The sequence below is a fragment of the Malurus melanocephalus genome, unplaced genomic scaffold, assembly GCF_030028575.1.
Source record: "Malurus melanocephalus ecotype Western Australia unplaced genomic scaffold, MMel_1.1 scaffold_3, whole genome shotgun sequence".
NCBI lineage: Eukaryota > Metazoa > Chordata > Aves > Passeriformes > Maluridae > Malurus > Malurus melanocephalus.
Genome location: NW_026623235.1, coordinates 5,656,421 through 5,662,700, shown reverse-complemented (window position 1 = coordinate 5,662,700; position 6,280 = coordinate 5,656,421).

The following is a 6,280-nucleotide window of genomic DNA, read 5'->3' as shown; positions in this document are numbered from 1 at the left end:
TCTCATACAGGAGTTACAGGATGTTCTGGCCTTTTAAAGGCCTGATCCTTCTYTGGCAACATCCCTAGTCACCTGAAATATCAGGGACAGATCCTGAATGTCTGAATGCCTTTATCACAGACATTTTAATGTTCAGACCCAGCAAGAACAGAGCAATGTAGGATCCATGTATCTCCTTGTTGCTGTTGCCATGGGTCTCTTGTAACCAGAGACTATAGAAAGGATAGATGAAGARTCTACTTTGGTGTCCAGTGATAGGGTGATATTTTATCCTCCAGCACACTGTATGCTCAGACCAAGATAAGCTGGCAGGTACCCATTCTCAAATGATGTAGTTTGAAGAAAAAGCCAGCGGGTGTCTGAAATACACATGAAGTAGCTGGTTTAGGCAAAAGATTTGTTTTAAAATATTCCAACGCGAGTGCCCAAAGCTGTATGAGTGGTTCCTATGAAACCTCTAGAAGCTCAGCACTCTTTAAATCAGCTATATCCTTATTTAACATGAAGCACATAATTTTGGCAGCCAAATTTATTTTTGCCTGAAGACTGTTTTAATTAACGCTAGTAGGTCCTTCTGACTAAAGAAGAGTGCAATTGCTTTCATCTTAATCTTTCACTCTTTAATTAGAGATTGGCCTGAAACCAAGCCAGGAGCCCACACATCTTCACACACACATATACTGGGCCAAAGTCATTATTGAATTACATGCTATATCTCTCTATCTGTACACAATGCAAACAGTGACTCTTGGGAAATTGCTCTGTGACTCCAATACTGTAAAATTTGTCCCCATGCCTCTCTCAGTTTAGGWCAGGGGTTCAAGACCAGTATCTATAGATGCAGCCTGTTACCCTTGCCTACAAAATCAGAACCAAGCCCAGATTCTTAAAATAAGCCTCAGTTCAGCATTAAGTATCATACCAATGTGAATGGCAGCTGTGGCAATAGCACTCAGGGAAATCACGTTTGCTGAGCAGCTAAATAGAAAATKAATAACTTARYAGTTATAGAGGAATGAGGGAGAAGRATCATAAGGAYATCTGGGCTTAAAAGAATAGGAAGAAGATCAGATAGCTGGCAACTTGCAGCAGCAGAAGGAAGTTAGCAGACTTTTCTGTGTCCAAGAGACAGCATGCACAAATTGCAACAAAGGAATTTCCTATCAGCCATATGGACCAGGTTGTCCAGAGTGGTTGTGAAATCTCCATCCTTCAAGATTTCAAAAGTTCAACTGGACAACTCCKTATGTAACTCTGAGCTTAGTGCTACTATGAACAGGAGGTTACACTGGGAGACCTCCCAGAAGCTTCCCAAGCCAATCTTCCCACAACTCTCAGAGAATTTAATAGTTTGTGTGTGCAGGAGACCATTCCAATTCCCTATATTCACACTGAACATCTTGTCCATGACTTCCTAGCTTTGGGAGTTTTGTTGCCTTCAGGCAGTTTCATTGCCTCCAGTGAATCTGAGATGTCATCCAGGGAGGTAGAGGAACAAAGAACCRTTTCCCCAATCCAATGAAGCAAATAGCAAATCCACACAGGGCTCCCRCTGAGCAGGAACAGGAACCAGGGAGACTGCTTCATTGGCGAGTATCAGRATGAGCCCAAAACCAGACTGCACATATGGAGTAAGGTCTCCTGGTGGTGTTATCAGCTGGGTACACACAGACATATGTACTCAATAGAAAGGTCCCTGTCTATGCCATGTCCATTGTAATTTGCTCATGTAGACAGAGCTTTGCTCTTTCAAAACACATATTCGTTATGGATATTTACATGCATGGGTAAATATGCAATACATAAATCTAATGATTCCCCAATACATTAGTCTTCCTTTCTACTCCCATATTTCTTGCTTGTAAGTGAAATGATGTTATGTGGCCCTGGTCAGGGCTCACCAGCCAAGCTTCCCACTGTCAGGGCACACAGTCTGATGTCTCAGCCTGAGCTGGGCTGGCACCACTGGTGCTTGGGGTGTCTTCCCATCCCCTCCATGGCATCTGATTAATTATCATCCCTGTRACTGTCTCTTCATACAATGAGGAATGTTAATCCTGGATTTTGTTCTCTCTCCCAGTTTTATTAAGACTGTAATAAGTAATATTTTTTCTTGTCCCCTGTCAATTTAGACTGAAAATTTGGGKAAAGGGATGATCTGTCTCTTGATTACTGTGGGGGCTGGTAGTCATCGAGACAGCGCACGTAACACTGAATAAGCTCAGTGAATTCTCTGGCGTGAAAAGTCCTTTTTCTTTATCCATATTTGTTCATTTTCACCTGAATTGTAATAGGATCAGTGTATGAGTTTTAGAAGTTGTCTGACACCACCAATCTCTGTGCACCTGCCTGTGGGCCAGTCAGATTACATCTTTTTTCTGCTCTGTTGCTTAGTGCATGATAATAGACATTTCATCATCTCATTGCATTAAAACATAAGAAGAGCTGCTCTGGGTCAGATCAAAGGTACAATCACCTCACCATAATTCCAAAACTGAATGATCCCAAACACTTAAGGAGAAAGAGCAGAAGGAGGAGGGTGAGTATATAGCATTGCAACACCATGTCCATTCTTTGGTAGATGCTTCTCATTTCTCTAGATTGGCCAAGGCTGCAGTTTTACAGCAGCAATTATACAGGGTCACAGTTTTTAACRGCCCCCAGTGGGGACACCTGCAGCATCACATCCCACAGTGCTGCTGGGTCACATACCCTGTGAATGAGCCCACTTTCCCATTTGCACATGGTGTTCAGATCAGACCATTATCTGTGCAAGATCTCACTCCCGTGGTAATGCAGTATTTTGTCCTCCCAAAAAAAAAGACCACTCAGGTGTGGTTCAGTCAGTAGCATATCTTCCTCAAKAACTCATTCAGAAAGATTTTATCACAATTTAGACTGTCCCACAGCAGAAGAAGGTCTGCCCTCTCAGCAGGGCTCATGCCCTCCCTTCCTCCCCCCTTATAAGATATATTGTCTTTGGCATGGAAAATTATTTCTGGTACATTTATAAAGAAAATCATAACTAAGCAGTGCTGATGTGCCCWCTTGGTTGCAGATGTGTGTGAAGCCATAATCTCTGGGAAAAATATGAAGAGAGTGCTGTAAAGCAGACAGCAGGAGCTTCATTGCTCAGAAACCCTGGCCCCAAATTGGCAGRGACCTGTGTGGGGATTCAGCAAGGAGCAACACCACCCTCCCCACCCCCTCAGAGCAAGAACCTTTTTTAAACGGCACACTCTGTACTCTGGGCTAGCAGGAATTTGCGTAACYGTGCAAAGCCATGGAGCCTGGGATCTTCTAAATAAATGCCACATTTATCAGGATCTAAAGCACAAAGAACATCCCACCCAGCCTTCCCCAACCCCATAAACCAGTGTYGTTAGTGAAGTCAGACAGTGCCATTTGTTTCTTTAAGGGTTAAAAGAATAATCCACAGCTGCTGCCAGGAAGAGGCAGAGCTAAACAGGCAGCAAAGAGTAGGAGCCAGAAGAGAGATATAAAGCTAAATCAATCATCAGAATGGACTGCAACAAGAGCATATACATACACAGCAAGAAAGAAAGCGAGAGGGCGTTTTGTTTGGGTAGCTAATGTTCCCTGGACAGGGAGAGAGAGAAATTCTCTTTTGGGTTTTCAATGCCACTCTAAATATTTATAGCAAGATCATGTCCAGCTGGTGAGGCAGCGGCGGCAGGGAGTAGGAAGGGAGGGCACATTTTCCCCAGCACCCCAACATCATTCTCTGGGTCATTTTTTTATTTGAGAAGAGGGAAAAGACTGTAGATTGCCGTGTTTACCCTCAGAGTGATTCATCTGCAAGATTSAAGTCCAGTGGCTCCTGCTCTTCCCCTCCCTCACCTCGCCTCACACGTGTGTGTGTGTGTGTGCACACACACAGATTGTGTGGGCAGCCTCCAAAAACCTTTGCCAGCCTGACTCCACCCTGTCTTTAATGTGGGTCTAGGCCTTCAGGRTTTTGTCTGGCCTTCAGGCATTTCACCACCTTGTTACTCTGTGCCGAAGAGCCTCTCAAAAAAGCCATGCACAGCACGCCTGTGATRCAAAGCTGCCATTTTCAGAGGAACAGGCTGCCCACATCCCCATGCTCTGCTGCACTATGGACACGGGAACTGCAAACACCAGAATGGCACAAGAGTTGACACAAGGGCACTGTGGCTCCCAACAATTTTTCTCATCTGCTTTGCTGTGACTGGGTGCAGACATGACTCATCYGTGAGCTTTGGTTTTGAAAACATGAGAAGGACTTCTGCTTTAACCTTCTGTTCCTTGACATAGTCATGCTTAGAAACTACATTTTGGATTTAACCCCACCCTAGAACAAAGGGAAAAATCTCAGCAGAGACGAGGAGACCAATCCAGTTACCCAGGCAAGGGCAGCCAATTCTATTTCATTTGAAACACCCACGAACTTGACACAGAGCTGTGACACATCACACTGGACCTGCTGGAAATCCCGGCAGGGGACCAGCTGGAGTTCTGGAGCATCCTCCACTGGCACCAGGTGTTTGACTGATCCCAGCCCTGAGGATGGATTCGGGCTCATCGTCATAGATGCCTACCATGGAGGTGTTAAATACGGACACTTATGTGCAACTGAGGCAACTGAGCACTTGTGGACACCCAGCAGTACCTGGAGGACTGGTCAGCTGCCCAAATACAGGTTGCACATGCTGCTGACCTGAATTACTTGGCAGACTCAGTTGCATTGACTAGATCTCAGTGGCTGYAAAAGGAGCTGGGACATCTTGTTCATGTGCAGGCATCTGCAGTCAGGGACCCCATCGAGGTGGGTGGCCTGGGGAGCTCTGTGCCACCCTGGGAATTGCCACTCTGGAACTCTGGTTTCCAGCTTGCTGTGCTCACTGCAGCAACCTGCCCCAGTCCTCTCTGAGCTTCCTCAAGCCATTTGATTGAGAAGTTCTTCGCCAGGGGTTTCAGAGAGCTGAGGTCCTTAGACAAAAGGCCCCAACCTGGTGTTTTCTATGTGAAATATCAAGCAGCATCATAAACTGCTCCAAGGGTGAACTTCACTTTCTGCTTGGYGAAGCAGAAGGTAGTTGGGCTTTCCCTGCCCACCTTGGAGCAGCGCTGGATGCAGGGTCCCAGTGCATCAGCATCTCCCACCATACTGCAACAGGCTGATGCTCCCCAGATYTCTCCATAAGGTGGAGACACGGTCCATCCCACCGGAGTCCCTGAAAGCCCTTCCCTCCCCRTCTTTCTCCGTGAAACGACGGTGACAGCGTAGTGCGAGGCACTGTAGACTGTTTACAGGCTTCTAGAGTTCCCAGGCACTTTAGGACAGGGTCCTGTCGCTGTTTCCAAACGGACAGCCAGGACTTTTATAAGTGAACTTTCCTCTCCGTGTCTATTTGTTACATGTAARCATTTGCCAGAAAAACACCACTCGGGCATGCTCAGAACCAGCCAGGTCATTGCAAAAGGCAGCGGCGGCGTCACATGCGATAACAGCGCGGAGCCCGTGTGCGCCTATTCTTAGCGCTGGAATGTACACAATGCCCCGCGCCCGCCGCTCCTGCGCACAGCCCGGCAGCGGCGAAACTGGCTGGGCATAAACACGGCCAGAAATCACCCTCTATGAATCACCTGCCTACTGAAAGAAACCTCCTGTGCGTTTWTAGGGTTTTGTCCAGGCTCTAGCTATGGAAAAACTCAGCAGAGAATAAACGACAGAGAGTAAGTGCATGCAGTGAAGGACAACAGAAGGTAAACGTTTCTACCCTTCGGTTCCACTGCAGGTTGAGCAGTTAAGCCATGAGTAGATACTCATCATATTGTTCTGCCTGGCACTTAATTTAGTCATTGTGTGTCTGATTAATATTAAAAAAACCCCACAGCTAAGCAGAGTTAATAAATAACTTTTAATGCAGATACTCAGTCTCTAGGGTTCTGTTTGCCCTKCTGCAGAGTTCAGCTCTGCCAGATTTGCATTCTTTGGGAATGACTAACTCTAAAGGAAAGAGGCACAAGCTACTAAACTGCTAATACTTTAAAATAGTGAATAAATGTCTAAGTGCATTTATTCAACATGATTCAAATGGACAAACCAATTGCTTCAGCCATCCAGCTTTAATCCAAAATCAGTGAGATAACTTCAGTGCTTTTGCTTCTTGCCAGGGACACAGACAGTGCTGACCTCAGAGCTGCAACCTATCTGATAGTTTTATGAAAATTTTAAAGGGTCTTAGTGACCTTTTGGCTTCTTCATTATTTTCCCACTGTGCTTAACCCATGT